At 34.0% G+C, this 25,471-nt stretch overlaps 1 protein-coding gene across 1 annotated transcript in view; it reads left to right on the top strand.

The window, feature by feature from the left end:
* Nucleotides 1-973: 973 nt before the first annotated feature.
* LOC118263566 (teneurin-m-like) overlaps nt 974-25,471 on the top strand; it is a 432,136-nt gene continuing 407,638 nt past the window's right edge. The window contains exon 1 of the mRNA XM_050705328.1: nt 974-1,161. The gene's annotated coding sequence lies outside the window, so the exon portion shown is untranslated. The remainder of the gene's footprint in view (nt 1,162-25,471) is intronic.

Raw genomic sequence — 25,471 nt, 5'->3', positions numbered from 1 at the left:
TATTTATATAAATTAATTGTTTAGTCTGATAAAATCTTGTTCCTCAATGTTATTTTTAATGGTCCTGGCGTCGCTGTTCAGCCTACCATGAGAACAAGCGTAACAAATTTAGGTTGATACAATTAAGAATTCCAAATATTCAAGATTAATCAGAGTCTAAAAGATAACACAGTTATCGTCGCTAAATGGCAGGGGACTGAAATTCCGACTTAAGTACAAACTCACTCTGAAAATATCCAATTATTATTCTAGACTGAAGTCGTGAACAATTTCTAGGGTTTATGCTAATTCTACCAAGTATTTGTTCATGTTATCTGAGTGATGGATAGGGGGAGCCACTGGCACGCGAACCTAAAGCGTTAAAACAGAGGCTTTTTTCATAGATAAGGCATTGTTTTGACGCGATCGCGCTAATAAATTAATTACCATTTATTTTTCTTTATTCCGAAGGCACGTTGCGTCACTTTGATTGGTGGCCGAAGATAAGGGATCTTCTTTATCAGCGACAGCAAAGGTGTGGTATCTACGAGTAATATTCTTTATTCACCGTCCAATTTATCGCTAAGAATATTCCAGACCCAGACAAATTGCTTGCTCAGTACCCTCGCAGAAGCTATTGGAAAGATCAATAGTTATCACTGGATAGTCTGCTGTCGAAGTCAACGATTCAAATTGCATTCATATGATTGCAATCCGATTCGTCAGAATTTTTCCTGCGATCCGTATCATACATGCAGCCGTTTGCTCGCAATCGAACCAATACTGAAAATTTCACCCACTTCACACAACATCTTTATAACTGAAAAGTACATCGCGTCGAGTTTGCATTCACTGTACTTACGAACTCTAGGAAAAGTTGGAGATAATGTTCGTTCGCTGAATAAAATTTTCAGTTGTTGCGAAAACATTCAGGCCGGCTAGGGCGGGCGGCAGTGTGCCGGGTGTCGTGGCGCTGGGCGGCTGTGCGAAGCCTTCATACAACCTCTCCTGCTAACTTGTACCGCGAAGTGTTGTGAATAACTTTCTTTCTCGTGTCGTCTTCGATGTTAGAAAATATTAGTTCGTAATCGTTAGCTCTTTGGATGAATTAGAACATTACTCAGTAGTTTTTGAAAACAGTTTTAAGGTTGTGAATATAGTGTTTCTAGTTTTACGTGATAGGTAAGTAAACACTACCATTCAATAACTTAGCCTATATTTTTCCTAGACCATTGTTACATTAAGAAGGCTATAGAATAATCATGACTTACTGCTTTTATTTTCTTGTCTTTATTTGGCGAACATCTCGTATTAAACATTTCTTTCATGTCGTCGTACACAAAAAATATTAAATAATAAAGATTCAAGTAAGATAAATTACAGTTACGTGTTTATCGTAAATTCGGATGTCATGTTGAGAATAAAAGAGCAAGATGTGTCAGCTGCTCCTGTTCCCGCGCTGCTTGGAAGTCAACTAGGGGGTGACGTCATTTTATGCCAAGAAAGCCTTATTATTAAGTGTAAATACTTACTTTACGCTAGTTCAGTAAATACTTTCACATCATTTTTAGCTGTAGGTTTAGATTTATATGAGTAATAGTTTGGTTCGTCGGATAGATTTTTAGGTTTCTAAGTTAATCTATGGCTTAACACTCGTGAGTTTTAGTTCATTTTAGTAACATCTTAGTCAAGTACTCTGATGTAGTACTAGTAGTCTATACTGAAAAAATACCTACTTATACAGTAAACAGTACGCTTTATGTTATTTAATTCATATAACGACTAGGCCTAATACTAAGTCGTACTATTCTGTAAACTCTGTAACTATTACACAAAAAAGAAATTAAAGCACAGAATTTATGGAAACCATAACTTCTTATGACAATAGATAATGTTGATATTAAATACATTTCACTCATTCATATCACCGTAATAACTTTAACAAATAAAAAACTAAATACATCTAACTCAAAGGAACATTTTGAAACAAAAAGAACAAATCAGAAACACATGTACCCGGCTCTCAATTGGCATGATGCATGCAAAGTGATCTTAATAAGTCCTTACACGCCTACCAGAAAGCCCGATTCATTTGTTATTTTGAACCTTGTGCACTTGTAATAAGGATATCTGTTTTGTTGTATCATGAATCATGAGAACGGACATGTGCAGTGCGTTTGATTTACACCCTGTTACGATTTTAACCTCGCTTCATTTGCACATGGTTCTGGTTTAATGTTTATGGTCGATTCGCGTTCGGTATGCGAATTTGTAAGTGTAGTATCTGGGTCTTTGTCCTTGTATTGGGTTGGAGTATTAAATTAGGTGTTTGAGGTGTTCAGTTTAAGTTTAAAATGTGGGAGAGTCATGCATGCTCGACCGGAGTATAACACGGCCTCATAGAAAATTGACGTGAAACAACGCTTGCGTTGTGTTTCGTGTGTGTGAGGTTACCAGAGGCCCGATTACCCCCTTCCCAATCTTATAAATTCCCAATTCTCCAACCACTCTTAAATTCCTAACCCCCAAAAAACCGGCAACGAATTTGTAACGCCTCTGGTGTTTTGGGTGTCTATGGGCGGCGGCGATGGCTTACCATCAGGTGATCCGTCTGCTCGTTTACCGGCTTCCATAAAAAAAAAGTGTGATTGGATATTCTATTAAGATTATGAAGATGTAAGATGTTAACCTATGTTTTACTTATTACTTTTTTCATTAATATATTTACGGAGTATCCCGTCTATAAATAATTTGGTATTTTAGTAATTTCCGGATACTCTCTATGTTTAAGAATGATTCAGTATAGTAACAGTTTTATGAATCACCAATATACATGCAACATCGCAAATTAACCCATTATCACCGGATAATATTACAATTAATCAACTTTAATCTAATAGCATTAAAGTTTAAAATTAAGAAATGAAAACTATAACATAAAGTTCATTGTATAATAATGTATATTTTATAATTTTGTCTGTGTGCCTCCATTTCTAATCGCTTGTGTTTCACAAGTTCGTGTGAGTATTTCTTTGGCTTCCTGCATACTATTTCACGGGTGCATCGCACTCACTGCAGTCATGTTTCATGTAAAACTCGGTTTCAGTTACAGCTAAACATTTGCTTTATATTATTATGATTCACTTTGAAAATTTGACTACCTTGTTGATTGTGTGGTCGCAAGTGCGATTACTGGGTAAAGGGTCTTGGGATCGATTCTCGGATCGGGCAAAGTATTACTGGGATTTTTTCGGTTCTTCGATAGTAGTACGGAGTAGTGCCCAATGTATGGCAATAGGCTCACCCCCCAATTACATGAGACTTAACACATATGGTGAAAAGTGGGTGTGCATTATAGTGTCAACGTGCCGTAATGTGCACCTATGCTTAAGTATCCACAGTGTACAATACACAACCAGCATAAACTGACCGGGAAATCTGTGGAAAGAATAAACAAACCAAGACCATGATAAACTGGTTATGTATAGATTGATGTGTATTGTACAAATTCCCAATACTGCCAAGGTTAGACGTTTCTACCAATTTCCTTAACCAGCCTTCTAATATCGTAGAATAGTATTTGTATTCCGTTTTTCTAACAGTGGTTGTCGTAAATTATAGCAATAAATTAGTACGGGACACATTCCCGTTGCCCGGGATTAATTAAACCCTATAACGGTGCTACTTGTGTGTTAATTATTTATTATAAATACATGTGTGTGTGGTTCGTTTAAACGGATGGTTTCTTGGTGAGAAATTATCGATGCGGTTACAAAGATGGGAGAAATAAGAGTATTTATTTTATCTTGTTTCTTTTTTTGAGCAAGTGCGAGTGTGACAGCCGAGATTTAAAACTTTGACTACTCAGTTGGTGCGGTGGCTGGGCAACCGGCTGCCACTCAATGTGTAGCGGGTTCGATTCCTGCACGGAGCAACTCTTTGTGTGATTCACAAATTGTTGTTTCGGGTCTGGGTGTCATGAGTATGTAAAATTTTATTGAATGTTTGTAAACGCGCCCACGACACATAAGAACACTCTATTGTGGGGCAACTTTTAAAAATCTGGTCTGTTGTAACGTGAAACAAAGTTGAAAAAAGGTATAAACATACTGATATTATTAGTAAATAGCTGCCTTTCATTTTTAAATTATCTTAAAAAGGTGCAGAAGTGTCAATCTTTTGCAGTGTACTGCGCTCAGTTCAAACTTTGTGTGACAGATGGCGTTAAATTACATAAACTTTTATATTGATGAGTCATTCATTACGCAGCTTCGGAGATAATTAGAAGGAACCCATACATACTTATAGTTTCTTTATTAGTTTTGAGTAAATAGTAAAAATAAAACAAAATAATAAAATAATTCTATAATGCAAACAAGATTTTTATTACGTAAAAGTTATTATAAGACATAAAAATGAATTTCACTCAAAGATCCTCAATTTCTTCCGATGATTGTTTGACCCTTAACTTTTTTAAATCGTAACAGAATGCGGTTTTTAAAATCTACAAGATATTTTTTTGCTACAATAAAAAAAAATATGGAAAAGACTTCTTGAAAGATCCTAATTAACTAATTAAACATAATCGAAACACCAACAAAGAAACGCACCAATCATTGACAACACAATAAAACACACAAACATCCGTCTCCTTAACTTCCATTGGCAAGCATCCACATAAAGAAAGTTGAATTACATACCGTCATGTACGTCAAAAAGAAAATTGTAATATTACATTCATATCTAAACAATCTATCTTTTGTGGGCAAACAATTGTTCCGTATGATAGCAATTTTCTGAATGAGACGGATTTCGTATTTCTTTGAAGATATTATTTGGTTGTATAAGGGAGTAATAGAGTATACTATGTAGCTTACTAACTTGTTATGGTGGTGTTCCGGAGACAAATGGTGGAGGTGGTCTGAGGAGTTGGTCAGTGAAGCTATTAGGTATTATGATTTTTCTAGTTAGGTTCTTATTCATGGTTGTAGTGTTTCTGAATGAAAATGTATAAATTGCCTGCCAGTTAACGACGTCTCTTACGTACGACGTAGACCATATTTCCAAATTGCATTCCGATTGCTTCAGCTGTTTTGTCGTGATTGAGTAACATACAAACTCACGAATTTACCTAATCGACAAAAAAGTTATGTGGAAGTACAAATTCAAGACTAATGTGTATAAAAAATCTCGGAATCACACCATATTCTATAATGATTGGTTTTATTTTCAGTTCACATCACTCGTCCTACATTTTTCTTTAATAATAGAATTGTGTAAAAATGAACCTAATAGCAAAGTTCTTAATAATACAACTTCGTTACAGAAATAAATCAGACTTCAAACGCTTGAGCGACTCAGTATCCTGTCTAGAAATAATTCAGATACCTACTTACTCAGATATTATTAAATCGAATACATTTTAAAGATATCCCATCTCTCTCACAAGTGATATGAAAGAAAAAGACAGGTATAACCGAATATCTCATATTTATGCGTTGCAGGGAAGTACAATCGGTTACAATCGAATTCAATTTTGTAAACCAACAGAAAAAAAAACAGAGAATCAGTATTGCACAAAAGTGAAACAGAAATCCATAATAATGTCGTTTTACAATATAAATATTTTGAAAGTCCTTAAAAAAATAATTAAGAAAAATCAAACTTGAAATATAAAGACAATTATATTATTATATACCAAACATTTTTCAACAAGGCAATAATAGTCCAGCAAAACTTGCATTAAAATCAATTAAGTGCCAATAACCTTTGTGTAAGAATGTACTTGACTTGATGCCAATAAACTGAGAAGGAGTAAGGATGGGGATGAGCTGTCACGCGTCACCTTAAGAAATGGCCACCATGATTTATTTACGAACGAAATGCAATATCAGGGTTATTAAATTAGTGCCATGTTCAGTCAGAAATTGAAGTGACTCATGGACTTTTTAATTAGAACCAAATTAATGGGAGCAAAAAGAAAGTGGGTTTGAATGATGAATTTGGTAGATTGATTGATTCGTGAGAACATTCCTTAGTTTTTTTATTGTATAAGCTGGTAAACCAGCTTACCGATTACCTGATTGTACGCAATTGCCACCTCCCATGGATACCTGACACTCCACAGAGGCGTTACAAGTCAAGTCAAACCCTTTAGGGGTTAGGAATTTAAGGTTTGTTGGGGAATCGGGATTTGGAAAATTAGAAATTACCCCATTAATTGGACTTCAGGTCCGACCTCAGTCACAGTTAACTTAGTATATGAATTATGACAACCGGCACGATAATCAGTGCATATATATTATAATTAATAATCAAGAAATCAATCATTCATATTTAAAAAAATTAAGCACAACAAATAAAGGGATAGACCTAACAAGCAAAAATAGATTTAATAAATAAAGAGCATTCTAATAAATAACTTGAAAGTCAGACAGTAGAATACTCATTGAAGAACATTTTCATCGAACAGATACTACTACAACTACTTGAAACTAAACACACAATATCTTAGACGTACCAAAAATAGAAGCAAATCTATTTGATCACTTTGACGTCATCACGTACCAAGTTCAACCACAAAAATGCTTCAACCTCTCAATAAATAGTTCCAAGTAGAGCCCGAAATGATTAGCTTGACCTTTGACCTCAAACTTCTCCTAAACTTGACATCCATGCCTTGAATAAACTCCAAGTTTTTTCTCATATTGATCTGGCCAAAGATTTCGTAATAGGATCAAAAGATATACGACAAAGAATGTTGTTTCGGAAAAACATAAACAGGAAGCTTTATGATTTCCTTCTTGGTTCAGTGGTCGATGATACGGCTGCTGAATACAGATCTGAAGGTTAAATTGTCAGTGTGGGAAAATTATTAGTGAATGTTTCAATTTTCAACTATTTTGCAAAGAAGAGTTTTAGAGTTTATGAACATTTTTGGAGATGAATATTTAGGAACAGTATTAGTGTAACTTAAAATTAAGGGTCTACTCACGTAAATACACAGAGAAAAGCTCTATTTGTTTCGGGTCAGAGATGTTAGACTGCGTAATCTATGAGGAAGAGTATATTTGTGAGTAAACCGTTATTTTTAGTTAATTTATATAAGTATGTAATAGTTATTAAAAAAAATTTGTAATTCTTTATACCTAGAAGTTACTGATAAATCAGTGTTATTGAGCAGTTTGAAATCTACGAATCTAAATTAATAGTTTCTGTTGAAGTACTTGAGCTTTGTACTTTTCTATATAATATAATTGGGTACTTATACAACAAAATCGAAATATAATAAGAATGGAACCTAAAAATGGAATCGTCAGAATATTTTACTTCCAAGAAACCTCAACAATAGTTCCGTTCTTAGTATTTTTAAATTAACAAAGTATATTTTAAAAGTTTTTTAAGTTACTATGACCGATACTGCTGGTGACTTTGTTAAAAAATATGATGATCAAGAATATTGGAGCAATGAAATATGATCCTAGTACCTAGTTGTATGATAAGATAAACATGGATAAATTGAGTAATTTAATGATTTCTTAACCTAGTCTATAGCAATTGTTTTCGCTACAAAATCGTTATACTAAGGAATAGTTTAAGTGACCATTTAATTTTTCTGAGTGCGGTAGTATGTTGCATTGACTTTGTAACTTGGGATTAGGTCTTTTGACCTTGAAGATGACTTGAGCTCAATGAAATGTGTTTTTTTTTTCTATATTTGGTAAGCTTGGCCTTTTTTCCGTGACTTAAGTTTCATTGGCTTTTAATCATTTATGTGAACAGGCAAAATGATTTCCACTATTAACCTCTTGTCTGTCGGTATAGAAGACACAATAGAAAACACATTGTGTTTCACGTAGCTCTCACGTTTCGGCATACCGCAGGTTAATATACAATTTTGAAAAATATACAATAAATCGCCTCGCCGGTGAACTCTGACCAAAATAGCTTTTTAATAGCAAAACACGTAGGTAATATGTATTTGAATATTATTAAAATAAGCTAACATATTTACCTGTAATATCAGACGCTCGCAGAAACAGATTAGGAAGGCATTTGTCACAACGCACATGCAAACGATCGTGATGGATGACAAGCTCAGGAGCGCTTAGATGCTTATATGTAATACCTATATAAAGGTAGGTATATAGGTTTAGTAGAATTAGTATATTTGTTGGCTTTTTCCCAATGTATGTAAAATATAAGTTTAGTTAAAAGTTTCAAGTACCTTTAACCGACGAGCATGCATGAAAAGATTGATGACTACTGATGAAGCGAAAGAGGTGTGTAAGATTCGTAGCAATTGGTGTTCCATTGTCTCTGCCTACCCCCATGGGAGACATGCGTAAAGTTATGCATGTATGTTAAAAGTTTCATCATCAAGGAATATGAGATTATTGTTTGCTATTGAATTAGGAAAATGTGAAACTATTACTACACTTGTATATTATTTTATATCTACGAGTGCTAATTTTTCCATTAGTATGTTATTCAATGTGCTCCCGAATTCTGGCGAGCCTATTGTCAAACACTGAGGATTATACTTGTTAATTGTTTGATTGGCTGACGACCTTAGGATTTCAAGGTCGAATAGAAAGTCCAACAGATTTAAGAATTTTCAATTCAGTCAGGTTAGACCAGCAAATTTTCGTAAAACAAATGGAAAACTCACCTAAATACTCACACAGCTCCTTGTTTTGAAGTCTTACAACATCGCGAACATTTATATACAAAACCATACACAGCGAAATCTAATTTAGTGTTACCGTTCCATTCATTAAAACTTTTCCATTTCTTTAATTTGTCGGAAAAATGGAATGGAAAAGTTTTATGAATGTCATCTAAATATTTTTACTACGTCCTTGGCGATGAGAATGAGGTAACATGTTTAAACTTAGCCCCAGGTCCTTGTTCAAGTAAATAGGTATGTGGATTTAGACGTACGGAATAGTAGAGAACTTTCATCTCTAACAAGGTTTATATCTAAATTGAGTAGATATATACAACATGTTTAGAAAAAACATTAATAGATCCAATTAAGTCCTAACCAAACGTTGAAATAGTTATTTCTATTCCATCATTCTATTCCATGTAACGACTATCTCATGCAATTTTGTAAGGATTTTTCTAACTTACCATGAAACCAAAAACTGCCAAAGATTACTTCCATTCTCTCTCTGCCAGCTACTATGGGGAAAAATAGGTGAATATGTCATCTATTTCTATATGACGCTTTTACGTGATTATGTAACACGTGGCGACAAGAGATGTTGGCCACGTTTTTGGGTCGCTCCGTGTTATTTCCGTACATGTTATATTTTATTTATAACAATTTTTAGTAGGTATTATGTTGACAGCTTCTTACATAGGCTACGGCATCGTCGTTGTCTTGATAGCTGTTGTTTTGGAACTGGGTCTCACAGGAATTGAGGTTTTGATAGACATATATAAGTAAATACCATTTCAAAAGTTAACGCTAATATTTACTACTAAACTTATCTCTATTCATGATTTATCAATCGTTTAAATCAAAATAAAATCCCACTGCTTAGTGTTTATCTCCTGACAGATTTGAAATAATTTTGGATTCATCAAGCATATTTGCAGTGGCTGTAATATCAATAGATTGAAATTTTCATTCAGTAGCTACGCATAAAATAGTTGTAAACAAGTTCTTTAGGTTCATATTACTGTAACAAATCCTAGCAATCTATCAAAATTGAAAGCATTAAAACCATCAATTTTAAAGAATAAAGCTCTCAGTAAATATCAGGAGTGATACAAAAATGTTTTATACAAGTTTTTAGCTCTCGCTATGAATGTTTCATTGATTGAATCCACTGTGGGCGTTCCGTTCGTTCCATTACATGATTGAACTGACGTGGCAGACATATTGCGGATTTGTGGAGCTAGGTTGTTGCGATGTCGAGACGAGGGGTGGGTGGCAAGTTCAGGCCTATTTGTCTCAATGAAAAGTATATTTGAGAGGCAGGGATTTGGTTTTCTGAAGTTCCTATGACATGAGTTTCAGGCTCAGATATGCGGAGAAGTCTCGAAATCTAAATGTTGTTTCTACTTTACTTAAAGTTAAATCAGATTGAATTGACCTGTTGGCTTTTTTGTACTTCCTTTATCATTACTATGTTTATACCTCATTATTACTATGTTAGCGGCTTACTGACGTAATTGCTTGACGAGGAACTCGACTACTTTCAAGATTTTCAGAAGATTCATCTCAGACCATCATATATCATATACCTTATTATTTGTTGGGACTTAAATTTGACTGGCATCAATCCCAATGCGTGGGCGTATTGATTTGATGTTATTTAAGAGATATTTATTTACTACAGAGCTCTTTATTTAACGATGTATTTAAACCGAGTTTTATTTTTATGTTGTAGATATATTTTTGAGGGTTATTTAAGAGGTTGAGAAGTAAAAAAATATGGTTTTATAATGTTATGGTGACATAAAATTGAGGCAAGTATCGCCAGTTTAAGTGAATTCGTTTGGGAGTTGATTTTTAAAGATGCAAGATTTTAATGGTTATTTTTTGCTTCGTGTTGATTTGATTTGTGAAAAATTAATGCTCAAACCTTCTCTGTGTGTGAAGAGGCCTGTAGTCAGCAAAGTCCACTTATAGACTGTTGATGTGAAAGAATTGTAAAACGACATGACGTTTGTTTTCTTCATTATTGGTAGTTAAATAAAGTATACACTTAGTAATACCTGGCAAATAATAAATTAGATGGTATTTATACTTTATTCACTCTTCACCTCTCACTTATTTCTAAACAACATTTTGCTTAGACCTCACAGTCGCATTTTCAACTGTAACCGCATTAAATTCCCAACATTACCAATAAATATATCAACTGTATACAATAAAAAATAATTGGATAAACAAACGACAGCGTCCATTTGATCAGTTCACACTGAATTACGTTGTCAGTCGTTAGATTGTACAAAGACGCCGGCTGATCCGTCAGTAACTGCCCGGTTAGTTTATTGTGATTGTTGCTCGATGCTGTACTATTTCTTAGTGTTATTTTATCGGGTTTTGAAGCTTTTATACATGTTTACATCATTGGTTTTACATTTTCAGTAAAATAATAAAAAAATTGCCCCATAGTAGAATTTTCTCTTGTGTTTATAAACACATTTTTTTCATTACACCCTGATATTAAGCAGTTTTTATATCTTGGTGTTCACGCAAAGAATTTATATGTAAAAAATGTAAGAAACGTTGTTCAGCAGATGATCTCCCAACCATAAAATAATCAATTATGCAGTTGATTTTTTTATGGCACTGTTGAACAGTCTCTATCTACTTGTTTTTTTCACTTGATATCCTAAAACTAAGACATTTTCTAAGTTTGACCCTATAACTGCAACCAAAACAAAAAAATAAACAATTTTAATTTAACACAACAGAAAATGTATTTCAATTTTCAACACCCTCGATACTGTTTACTTTCCACCTATGAATCGGACATGTATGTATACCATTAATGCACTGTTCATATGTACTTACAATACAATAACACGCGACAAGCCGTCCGAATCAGTGTAATGTATCGTACACTGATCATGACCCCAAGGGATCTCGCTACTGTCACTCATACTCCCAACGTATTGCGCGCAATTACGATCTTGCACTGAGAACTGGTACTATGTATTATTGTAACCATTCTGTTTATTTATTTTTTTTTGTACATTCTAGTTAATGTTCCTAATCGTAATGTTTCTTCTTTGTCTACTTCTTCGACACTATAGAAACCATGAGGTGTTGCTAGTGTAACTGCGTAACAGGCGTCGTCGTGAGCAATGTCCAAGATACTTTATATTTTTGAGATTTACATAACAAAATTTTGAGAATTGATCACGCATTAGGCACAACTCTTAACAATGTTTACTCTAAAATATCAAGTACCAAGAAATTATCATGTAGTCGTTTGGCTCTCTGCCTATCCTCCACAGAAAATAAAGGCTTGATGACGTTTTTTAATAAGCATTACGTTAAAAAATAAAATACTGCCTACTGTACTGTAAACTTTTAAAAACGCTATTCATTTACGTTGCGAGCAGTACCTGTTGTCAAATATACTCCATAGATGGCGTTAGTAGTACCTTTGCAAACATTTCAAAGGAAGATTTCTTTAATTAAGTTCAGGAGAGCTATCAGCTATCTTTATTAATAAAATTAATTAAAACATGACTGGTAGAATTAGGAGCTTCAATTTAAGACTCGTTAATACTACTCTTAAACTATTGTTCTTGGATTTATTTCATTAGGCAGTCTTATTATGTCATAACTTAGAAAATAATATGATTCTAATTCCACGAAGAAGTAGGTAGAGGGAAATTGACAGGAGATATGTACAGAATAATCTATCTAGTTAGTATATTAAGACCAAACTTTGATGAACAGCACATGAATCCAGATTTGGTTCAGTTCTTAGAAATCGAAAAGCAATACTGCTGTATTTTATCTGCACGTGTATCGAATCCTTAGAAGTTCTACTATTACAGAAAACTACATAACTATTTTGTAGAAAAATGAAGTTTATAATAGTATAGTTATAACTACAAGTTTGAAATAAATCTACATATAATATAATACCTATTAAATTATTAATATATTTTTACATGCATAACATAAGCACCTAATTTTATTCACAAACAATTTTAATCGCACTAAAATTGATATTTTATCGAACCTATGAAAATAAAACGATTAAAATGTATATAAAAAAAAACATACTTACGTCATCCTTAGCAACGACACATTATTTTGCAAATACACATTGAAAAAAAAACCATCTCAGAACTATATTTTTTTTCAATTGCAGTTTGCTAACAAAAGGAAAATGGAAACTAGTATTGAATGGAGTCACTCAACATTATGCCCTAGCACACTGACCTGAAATATGTAGTTTTGTTCCAAATAGTTAAGTGCATACTACATCTGTGTTGGTATATTGCAATGTTTGTATTGAAATCAGAACCGAGTTAACTAACACAAACTGAGTTAGAACTAATTGAGGAGTTCCCAGCTATATTGTTTATTAATTACTCTAAGTATAGTGGGTTAAGCTTTTGAAATATTGTTATTGCACTTTGGTAAGACAAAATACAATATAAGATTATTTAGACACCACTGACAAACGTTGAAAGAAACATAGTGAGGAAATCTCGGCTTATAATTTCTAATTATAAGTTGAAAATCGCTAGCCCGCATTGAGCAAGCGTGGTGATTAATATTCAAAACTTTTTTGTAGTAGAATAGGCCTTTGGTCAGCAGTGGCTACGTATAGGCTGTTGATGTGAATAAAATATTGTAGATTAGGATGATAAAGCATATTTTTAAATGGTGAGTTTATGTGAAACGTTTAAAGAAAGGAAAATCTATGAGATACTTTTAGAAGGAGACGGATTATTGTAAAAATTTGATAACTACTTAATTGCACAAACCACAAATATAAATTATTATCAAACAAACATTTTTAACAAAAAAATATGACATCTGAACAATAGGTACTCCAGCTGTTTATGTTTGAAAAAAAAAAAAAACATCTGAATATAAGGGTGCTTTTTCACCAGAGATGTGCTATGTAGCTATTTTACGAAGATGTAACTATGTGACCGTTTCCAATGATACTAAGCTATGTAGCTTTGCGAAGATGCGCAGCTCGAGTACGCGATGTATCGAAAGTAGGGAAGCCATCTATTACACATATCCATAGCAAGCATCTTTCTATATAAAAAAACATAGCTTAGCTGAGCCCGTTTCCACGAGTGCTAAGCTATGTGTATGACTTGTGTAAGGCAAACGCATCCACAGCAACGTAGCATAGCACATTTCTGGTGGAAAAGCACCCCAAAGCGCAATGTCTGGTAACTCAACATGTCTCTTTAGAACTATGACTGTAGTTACCCAGCGTAAAATGTAACTGTTTGCAAATGAAAGCTGAGGCAAAAGGCTGTCGTGTGCACTGCATGCGTTGATAATATTGTATGACTGTTTTAGTTAATTCTAAGAGGTGAGGCTAAGGCATTGTTGTTTTAATTGTTACATGTATTACCGAACTTACAAACCGCAGTCGTAACAATAGCTAGTCAATTATACGAACCTTGTGGTATCTAGAACAAAATTTCCGTGCGTTTGAGCGTTTTTGCTATACTTATTATTGGAAGCAAGTATAACAGCTCACACATAGGACCCGCTTAGTTTTAAGTAAAATTTCCGTGGTGTTTGGCGACTTGGGTTCCTTCCAGTTGTGCAAACTCTTATGTACCTTTAGGTTTAAGTCATTCTATCTCTGACTTCAGTATTCTGGTGTTTTCATAGTTGTATCTACTGTAGATCCTGGCTTACATTGGTTGCGACAATTTTGGCAGAATGTGGCTGGCTTGTCCTATAAAAAACAGGTAGTCTATGGGCATAATATAACAAAGTTTTAATTTTGTTTTAAAAAAGTCTTTCTGTAAATTTTCTCAGGTCAGTAAGAAAAAATTGAATCTGAAACAAATTAAGAGTTTTTTGATATGCAAACTATTTAGGTACGTGATATAGAGTTGTACGCTCTAGAGCTTTGCAACACGAAGCATCTTTCTCTAGAGTTCATAGCAACTACCGTTCGATAAAAGAAATTATTACCCTTTATTGCTTTAGTCTATGAACGATAAGTCAAGACAAACAGCTGACGTCATCCATCACGATATTACATAGAGAGCGTCGACTTAGCCCGCGGATGATTCTACTACGCAAATATTTGACGACGGCTCAAGGGATACGCTTGTTTCCATTGTCGTGTCAGGTACGGTAATTCTGATGAAGATTGTGATGCAACTTGAAGAAAGATATTGATAAATTCTTGTCCAAAATTTTTTGAAGTTATAAAAGAAATACATACCATCTACACATTAAAAACTATTCAGATTGACCATACATACATAACCTCACACCTGTCTTCTTTCGCTTCATCAACAGTCATCAATCTTTTTATGCCAGATTGACGACTGTGTGTATTAATTTATTTAAACGGTATTGAAAATGATTTAGCACGAAACGATGTTTCTGATAAATTTAATTAATCTTAATGTACGCTTGAGATAGAAGATAGAAGAGAAGACCTATATTTATGGCGTTCATTACATAAATGGTATATAGTAATGGTATATAATTATGAGATATAATATATCTAAAAAAACTCTATTACTGAAAAAATATAAGGGAAGTATTCGTGTAACAACGGTAGCAGAGCAGACTGTTTCTCTGTTAGTATGTCTACAAATTTCGTAGATCCCCTTTCTTGAGCAATGTTCCATTACTATAGTTTGGGTATATTTCACAGACAAAATAAGCTCCTGCTGACTAAAATAAACGTCTAGTAATTTGTAGGCGAAACTAATTTTCTTTTACATTGAACTTATTACTAACAAAATCAGGCTTTCAACAAGCCAGTTAGGGAACTCATTAGTTTGATAATGTTTGTTGAAGGCTTCGAATTTTGTATCCGAAATAATGACTAAAATCTAAAGTATATAAACATGTTTCTGTAGTTATCCTAATTGAATACTTTTAGGCCTTTGGGCGATGTACGATATTATCTACATAAATTGATCCCACAAAGTTTTTGTGTTTTGGTTTAATTGTATTATACAGTTTGGTTATTTGGATACCTAGATACGTTGTTTAGTTTTTGTATTCGTAGGCGGGTTAAGGATCACAAATGTATTTTTCTTACATCTATGCAAATTATGTTTCTTTTAACCTTGAACTTACTTGCTTAGATATAATAAAGAAAATCATATAAATGATCTCACTTCTTGGCTTAATCATATAAAACAACAAAGAATATTGCATTACACTCAAGCCTTGTACTACAAAGTTCTATTTATGCAACGAACGCCGCTCGCTCAACGTCCATTTTATTCAAAGTCATACAAAATAACATTTTAAACTATTCAATTTTATCCTCAAGTTAATTCAAGGCACTAATAACAAAGAATTATTTATCTAACCCCTCGAAGCCGGCGTGAATAAACAGAAACCCATTTCTCGAATGCTAAAATAAACCGATTTGGAAAAAATGCTGTAATGGAGTTGACAAATGTAGCTGTCATTCTTCCCTGTTATTGTTTTACGGTTTACGGAATGTCTAGGGATTGTTTAAAAGGTTTTTATTGAGTGGTTTAATATGGAGTGTTAATGCGGGAAATAATTAAGATGTTCTTTTTCTTCTGTTTGAATTACTTATTCTTTTCTTGTGAACACAAGCTTTATTGTTATAAATTAGGTAGCAATTCTACAATTGGCTATAGTTTGAGGGACATGAGAGTTTAGGTTGACACTTCGTTAGATTTTGGTCAGAATTGATTATAATTTTGCGTGGTCGTATCAATTTAATATTATTGAGAGTAAAGCGTGTTATTAGTTATTGTAATTGGAATGATTGATGATCGGTACAATATATTAAATAGACATTTAGTAGTAGTTATGTTTTAGACTTAACTAGATAGTACGTTCAAAGTCACTCACATTATTGTAATACTACAATTTGATGATAAAAATTGCAATACAAAAATATATAGGTAAAAAATATACGCGGGTCACAATATAAAAAACAAAACTTTCATAAAAAAACATACTGTAATACAATACGGTAAAGATAGCCATGCAGCAAAATTAACTGGCTGTACACAAAAAAAATCTGTCAGATTGACGCAAAATTACCCCTTTACAGCGACACAGCCCTCGCTGGTATCAAAATCAAAAACGAATGCTTATTAAATTGTAACCGAACACCCTTTAGTGAAAAATATAGAGGAAAAAATACCCAAAAAAAGCTAGTCTCATCTCGAATTAACAACATTTTGGGGCGACTTTTGTTACCGGTCGTATTGTCTTGGCCATGGACAATTTGTGGGGTGGAATACCCTAAAAACTATTTTTGCGTACCGGACTCATGTGTTTAGTGATGGGGTGAAGACTATCGATATTAGTTGGTTATTTTTTATTGTTGTTTAAAAAAAAAGAATTAATAATTGACTGTAGACGTGACCAGAAAGCTGGTTATTTCTTCGGTCAGAAAATAAGCATTGCCATTTAACATGGCAATGGGGCTAGTCTTCTGGGAACATTCCCCAGTGACAGTGATAGAGACGAGTACTTCGACGCCTTATGGAAGGAAATTTTTATTATTATTTACGATAATATCGACATCGTGTTATTCGGATTTTAAAATTCTCAGTAAGAGTACGAAATATGTTCGAAGTCTGGCAATTTCGCGATTTATTAAATTAAATTCACAACATAACATACTAATATAAAGTGAAGGGTTTTATTTAGATAAAAACATCACCTCTGTTATGTTTATTCTGAAAATAAATTGCGTGGTACCTTAATCATGTAGACATTATTTTCAATAAACTTTGTTCTTATTTATTCAAAATAAAAGTCAAGTTTACTTTTCTTACACCTACGTCCTATAAAATAAATAAAATTTAACAAAAATATATTTATAATTTAGAGGCACACTTAATACTATAAATAGTATCGTTTGTTTGAAGTTTTATTTTATAAATGAAGAAACCAAAAGCCTTGTATTGTATCTCCGGTACTAAAATAGTATTTGTGGTTCATATGTGCGTAAATAAGTTTTCAGTTTAGTATTTTTTGATGTTTCCCTATCGCTCATAATGTATTTGTAAGGCGTAAGTATAGATTTTTTTTTAATATTCATTATTTTAATGAATTTGAGCGGTCACAATTATAACTGAACGACATTTTATTACACAATTAATTTATCGATATCGACAAATCCCAACACTAGTACCATGGTGGGGATGAGCGTAAATTGATTTTAACACAATAACGAGCGGGTCTGAATGGCGACCCTATTTGTAGGCGAGGACGAGCGATCCATCATCCTTGCTGGCTACTACAGCTGGTGTGATGTCACAGCTTTATGGCACTGCATGTGTATGCTGATCTGTTTGTGTACCGGCTCTACTGGGTTAGTGGAAGAAAAACAATGCGAGATCTTCAATGGGAGTATAACAGTTGGTTATTTCGTATTCAGGTAATTTTATGTAATGTGGATGTAAAGTAATATTCATCCCGTATGTCGATTAGAAAAATGTAGCAGAGAAATTGTAAACATGTATTTTTTTGAACAGAGTTACAACTGGAGTTTCTTTCTCCATTTAAAGCTACACTTTGGAACGAGCACCTAGCTTCACTGACAGACAGACTGACAGACTATTATTTATTTCTCTATTTGTTGACATTTCAAAAGTTAGATACTTTTATGGTTTAATTGGAATAAATTATGCGACTTTAAAGGTACATTACACATGTAGAAAGAAACATGACACCAGAGAAGCTTGGCATTTTGATAGTTATATGTTATCAGTTTCATGTTAGTTCGAAAAAGATTTACGTCAGCAATGAAAATTAACACTCCCTTATAATTATATTTAATGTATTAGACTACAGTACCTCCTTACATTCTGTTGTACAATTTCAGACAGTCGTCTAATTTATTCTATAGAGAAATCTTGATTAAATAATACAAATGTCCAAAAACTTGATAAAAGAGGTTTCCATAATACCACGTTTTCACCCCTTACGAGTCATGGAATCCAGCTGACAATTGCTCCACATAAATACAGCAGCAAATTATTAATAACCAAATCGACTTAATTATTGAAGTGATCGTATTATTACACATCAGAAACTGGATGGTATTCCAACCTGTGTTTATTATGGATTGGGATCATTTGAGGCTAAGAGGATTATACCTGAACTGTTGATACATCAACTGATGCAATTAGTATTTACATAAGTACTATCTTCGTGATCACAGCTGGGATATACTGATATGGAGGTGTGATGTGATATTAACCGTGATGAGGATTTCAGAATGGAGTATGGTGTGTGTATGTTTGTGCTTTGTGGTGTTTAGCAGTCTGTTAGTGGGTTAGCAAGGTCAGTTTGTGAGTAATTTGGGATTTTTACGTCATATCATAGGTTATTTTCGTTGGAAAAGATGTAAGAAATGTATGAACTAAAAAATCATGAAGAGTTTTGAATTAAAGAAAATCTTGTTTGTTCAGTATGACACTGCTATACGAGAAAATGTTTGTTTTTCTTATTTTATTGTTACTTATTCTGCAAATACATAGATATAATAAAATGTAGTTACTAAAGTAACAGTAAATATGGCGTTTAAAATACTTATAAAAGTTGTTGTAAGCAATCAACCAATGCCACCAGCAACATTTTTCCAATCCTACAAGGGGCGAATTTTAATGATCCCTACATTTAACCCGACATTTGCAGCTAATTTCAATTGTAACATCGCTTCTATTGTATGATCCTCTAAATCACTATTATTTGTCATCGAAATGTTACTATTTATGTCCGATACATACGTCGGTACAAGGTTACATTTTGTAAATTACCCGTACCACGCTGACACACAATGGGACCCCAATACAAGGTCTATTATAAAACGACCCCCGTTATTATTATGTTACAATTTTAATGAATGTTATGTGCATGTAACGAATATTTTCTAAGCAAATGTTCCTGATAACCGATTTTGTGCTTTATGTTTTGGTACATGAAGTTTAAAGTTGAATGCGTAGCCTTTGTTTGCCAAGTGATTGTCGATGCTGATTTGAGAGAAAAAATGTATTGTATGAAATAATGTTACTCATTACTTACACAAAGGCACGCGTCTTTCTTTAGTATAAGGTAGTTTCAAATAAATAATTATAATTTTCTATTATGGTTTCATGAATGGACAATAGACTTAAGCATACAGACTAGAGCTACAATTACGAATAATTGAATATGTTCGACGTACATACGTTAATTATATATTTTTTTAGTAGGGGCAAAATCATCCATTGACTTTTACCGCCTTGAGCGAAGCGAGAAGGAGTATCAGACTCTTACTGATTAAAAACCACTCCGTTCCTACTTCTGGTTTTCAGCCGGAGTCCCGGCGACCCGCTAGGTAGTCCGCATCTCCGGATCGAGAAATGATTAAACTCGTCATCTTAAAATATTGATATTCTATAAGAATCCAGTGTTTTAGATCTATATGTTAGAATGATGAAATTATTATTTCTGGTCAAAATTACAAACGCTACCGACTAAAACACATTATAATATCAGTCTTTATATAGTAAATCTATCGAACCGTGCAGCAATATTCACATCTGTCAATATTGTAGCTCGTAAATTTAATAACAGATGGAAATAATTGCACTTTCATTATCAACCCACACAACACAAGCACAGGTGAATATGTATTCAGATTGAATATAATAAATTCGCTGATTTCCTACCCAGGTATGAGTATGAAACCCAAGGGATATTAATGGGAAATAAAGAAGGTCTCATATGAGTTACTCGAAATATAAAGCAAAAAGATCAGATTGAATTTGGGACCTCTTTAACTTCAACGACCCTCGTTGCATCAATCTGAATATAACGAGTTGGCGTCATAAGGGTTGTGGTAGATACCGCTGATTAAATTCGGGATAATCCCTTACCCCAAACGTGACGTAAGATTATTGTCACTCCATTAATCCTTCGCCTGTTTAATTAGATTACTAATGTTTTGTTCGGACCTTTGGATCTATAGTTCGGCAGTTGGATTACATGATTTGGAGTAAATTTTGAATTCTGTGATTGATGTGGGGCAACCCCTGCGTTCAGAAGTTTGGTTCCGATTGATTTGTCCTATTCAACAATGAAAATGTTATATTCATATTCGATCACTCAAAAATTGTTTGATAAATCCCAAACTGAGAAAACGAAAGAATCTACTCATTTCGAAGATATGTTTGTTGACAATGCAAAGAAATTTTCTCAGTCAGAGAAAAATGTTAATAAAACTGAACGATCCTGATGTAGGCTGTCTCCAATTCCTATATCAAATAACCATTTTCGTAGATTGATGTAATAAGACGGATCCTATAGATAAAATAGTAAGAGGGGACTCGAAGAAATTAGCAATACGCCCTTGTGTATTAGTAATATTAATACACGAATCTATTTGGGGGATGCAATCAATAGGGATCTATTGATCGCGTCCCCATTTTATTTGGAAGTTGTATTGAATAGTTTACCCCGTGGCTTACGTGTACACATTGTCGAAGGTAATTTTGAAATTGGTATTTTGGGATTGAATCATGTTAATATATAAGATTCTTGTTGATTTATCGTAGCAGTCGTCTCCTTTCTATTACTGTTACAATTAAATACTTCATATTATTCTAATTCTAGTTTGCAAAGCTTGCTCTAAAATGCTGACACGTGTTTGAGTCTAGTTAAGATTTAGTATTGACTTCATCCTAGTTTTGATTTTAGCTATTCGCAGTTTAGAAATTACTCAAGAAGAGTAATAACATTTGAGCTTCAGAAGTCCATAAAAGATTAATATAATAGCAGGATTAAGTACGTCACAATAAAATTAAACTTCTTTTAACCCTTTAAAGTTTAAGTACAACAATCATATCTACCAAATGTCTTGTGGAACAACACTTAACATAGTTTCAAGTGTAATAGCGCAGTACATTGTGGTGGAGCATTGCTACTGAACAATAAAAACGGAAAGGCTCTTCGGTTTATTTGTGATAATGAACTCTTGCCAGCGACGGGGGTTGGGACAAAAGTACTTGGTGAAGATGTATAAACTTACTAGAAGAGATAGCTATCTGATAATATGATATCTTTTATAATGTGTTTGACATCAGTTTGGCTTTTGACAACATTTTCGTTGTTTGCTGTTTGTTCAGTGATTGTTTCAATAGATGTTTTACTTCTACATGTGTACTATCTTTTACTAGTCGATGGAAATTTTTTATCAAAATCAACTTCATTACCTTCATTGTTCTTTATTTACAGAGATTCAAATTTTGTATCTGGCCAAAGACTGTTAACATCTGTAACATGAGTAGTAATGCTACCCTGAATAGCCATAAAGATAGAGCACTTAACAGTTGATGAAAATGAGAAGGTCATGAATTCTGACTGCCAGTACATAAACATAGACATGAACATGACTACTGCGGTTCTTCTACCTTCCACTTTCATCCAGCGAGGTTGTACATCCAGGGCTGGTACGGCTAGGAACCGAGCTGTTTGATACAATTTATGTGGCGCGATGTCGACGCTAATTGGTCGTGAGGACGCCTCATGCGCAAACATCGCCTTTTGATTGCACACTTACAGCTCCACTGTTCCTTTAGATCCTGCATCGTGATGAATTCTTATATTTATTATAAAAACTGTTTTTATTTTATTGCTATTGTCATTGTTATTGGACCAATTTATCTCTTTTTGATGAGGTGTCATTTATACCTTTGTCTATATTACCTTAAAGTATACATAAATTAGGTTCCACAACAACCCTATCTTTAATAGCTTCCCGCCTAACATAAAATTCTTGACTATGAAGAATCCATGTTAGATAAAAAAGAAATTTAGTTGAATGAACACCAAATTAACAACAATTTGACCAACAAAATTCTATAGATAGGTTTACTGAAAATTTGCAAATTACGGTTTGTTTTGAAACTGGTCTGTAAATAATAATTATTCGTTGCACCAGAAATAGGAACGATTTTTTTTCTCTAAGAAGCCATTTCATTTTCTTCTTCCATAGAATAGAAAAATAAAATCGCAAACTCAAACACGACGCGTGCAGACAAACAGACGCACATTGAACACTGATCTTTAAGCAACACTCCTCGGTTTTTGTCGGCGTTTTAACGTAATTTATGGTTTTTCTTTTTGCTTACCGTCTCTGTTTATTCTGTATCTCTCTCACGTACGTCAGTGCATTTGTTACGTTGCTAATGTTACCGTTCTACTTTCAGGTACGTACCAGCTTTGTGATTTACTAACTTGATGGATGTTGAGGTAGGTTTTTAAATGTTTTTTTCTTTATGATAATTTTGGGAAAATGTGTACGTCTTACGCACTGTTGATTGGGCGTTGACACAGACTGAGCTTGGGACCCAGGGTTGGATTGGTAGGTTGAACAAGATCTTATAAACTCCTGTGATTTAGTTAACAATTGAATCCTCTTTGATTGACTTTCCAAAATAGACTGCTAGATTTTTAGAAAATAACCATCTCATCTCATTTCTAGAAAAGAAAGATCTTCCTAGCATAGTTTTTCCTTCAACAGACATAACCAGAGTATAATTATAATTATCTATTCCAAACTATACTAAAATTTACGAGCAAGTAGGAAGTTGCAGCACTAGGGGAGCAGTTTTAGCACGTCACAATAATAATTAGCTTGCAAGATGATGCTACTGCCGTTGCCGCAAATCCTCTTGATGTAATCCCAAAAGTCGTATTTTACGACCGCAGGGTAGGTTGGGGTGGTCAATCTATTGGGGTACTTACTTTACTTATAAGAGAAATCAACCCAAGACGGACGGGAAACCAAAAGCTACTACGTTATTTTTAATGGTATAAGCTGATAAATGAGCAGACGCATCACCTGATGGTAAGCAATCGCCGCCACCTATGGTCATCCGAAAAACCAGAGGTAAATGCGTTGCCGGCCTTTTGGGGGTTAGAAATTTAAGTTTGTTGGGGAATCGGGGATGGGAAATATTGGATATATATGTGATAAACAACATGCATATTATTATAGTACGTATGCTTAATACACCAATTTTTCTATGAGCTAATTGTCAAACATTACATTCTGAAATCGGTAAACCTATCAACTGAGATCTCAAGTTTCAATCGTCACTGGATCGAAAACCCAGTCGGTAACGTAGGTATTCTTCCTTAATAATTTCATTTATGAAGTTGGAATCTCGAAAGCCTCGTATTAGTCTACCTATAGTAAAAGTGTTCAACTAAACTTGTCGCTCAAAGCCAGATGATATCTAGACACGTCACACAGATACGTACTACCTAAACATTAGAGTTTCGACCTCTACCAAGTTGGGAAAAGGCCTGGAATAATAAAGACTATTTATGTTGTAAAACAGACTCAAAGTCAGCCTGCGGTAGTTGGAATTAAAACTTCACCACATCACAATTAAGCACTAATTATGTTAAAAAATTAAAACTCTACGATTTTAAAACTCCACTTTAAATAAAAAAAAACTTAAATACGCAGACGTGTTCAACATCCATGTTGAATCACATTAGCTCGGTATAATTACGTAATACCATAACTAAGTTAGCGCCCAGGCGGTCGCTAATTCAAAACCAGACTTAATTTACTAACTGTACGGAACCCGGTGATTGATCGTGCGCCCGCTGCAATTTATAGTTTTAGGGTTCCACCGGTGAGAATGCGCGACAAATTATGAATAATGCGATCGTGTTTGTTTGTAAGATGATCGATGACGTCATGTTTTACTATTTTTCGTCGTGTTATTATGTTTGTCTAGTATTGGGGACAATTTTCCTTATAAAAATTCTGGGGATGCTATGTGTGACTTAGTAGATGTGTGGAATTTTACCGTGTAATACCAATAAAAGCAAAGATTTTCGATTACTTTATTGGAAATATATTTGGTTCTATCGAACAGATGGGAATCATTCATCACTTTCAATTTGCAATATGAAATAGTTTGAAAACAAATACACTAAACAAGAGCTGCTCACAAAAAAATCCCACAAAACAAACCACAGTACTGCAAAAAAAGGATTGCTTTGTCGATACGCGCTAATCCAAATTTGGTTCATGCAAAAAAGCAGCGTTGCAGCGATATTTCGCCCGTGGGCAACGTCGTGCGACAAGGCGACGTCGTGTCGCATGTCACGGCGAGAGTGCGACAACGCTGGAGGCAATCGCGCGACCATGCGACTTTTTCACCGTTATTTTTCCACTCACCTATCCAAAATTTTTGTTTATCATTTTGTGATGCATTTTTATATTTGGTTTATATCTGCATTGTTTCTGATTAAATTGTTCGACGAGGCCCTGGCTTTGCTCCAACAAAAAACCGTGTGCTGATACATTCCTATATAAATAAATACGATTATTCCCTCAGACAAATTACATATTCCCTTCTTTGTCTATCAAATTTCTGATTACGTCTTAGATGTCTAGAACTTAGGTAGCCAAGTTTTACCTTGGTTTCATAACGGTAACAACACTAATTTCTGCGAACGCCTGTCAAAGAGAAACTGCCTTTTGATAATATTAATATGATTACGTAATGTTGCCACATTTATAAATTACACAAGTTTCAAGTAACCGCATATTAGGTAGCCAAAGTACGTTTTCGTTAAGGGAAATCCAGAAAAGCTGCCAAAACAAGGGTTTGAAAAGCTTTAGCACCCGCAAAGGGTTGCCAGCGATCATTTATAACCAGCCCTGACGGGATAAGAATTTCTTGTTTGTTTTTATCCTTACAAAATTCTGCTTACTTTACGTGAAGTTTACATACTTTTAAAATTCTCGTTACTTGCTACAGTGACTGTCAA

This window comes from Spodoptera frugiperda, chromosome 27, assembly GCF_023101765.2.
Source record: "Spodoptera frugiperda isolate SF20-4 chromosome 27, AGI-APGP_CSIRO_Sfru_2.0, whole genome shotgun sequence".
Taxonomy (NCBI): domain Eukaryota; kingdom Metazoa; phylum Arthropoda; class Insecta; order Lepidoptera; family Noctuidae; genus Spodoptera; species Spodoptera frugiperda.
Note: the sequence above shows the minus strand (reverse complement) of the source record. Positions and strands in the feature narration are given on the sequence as shown.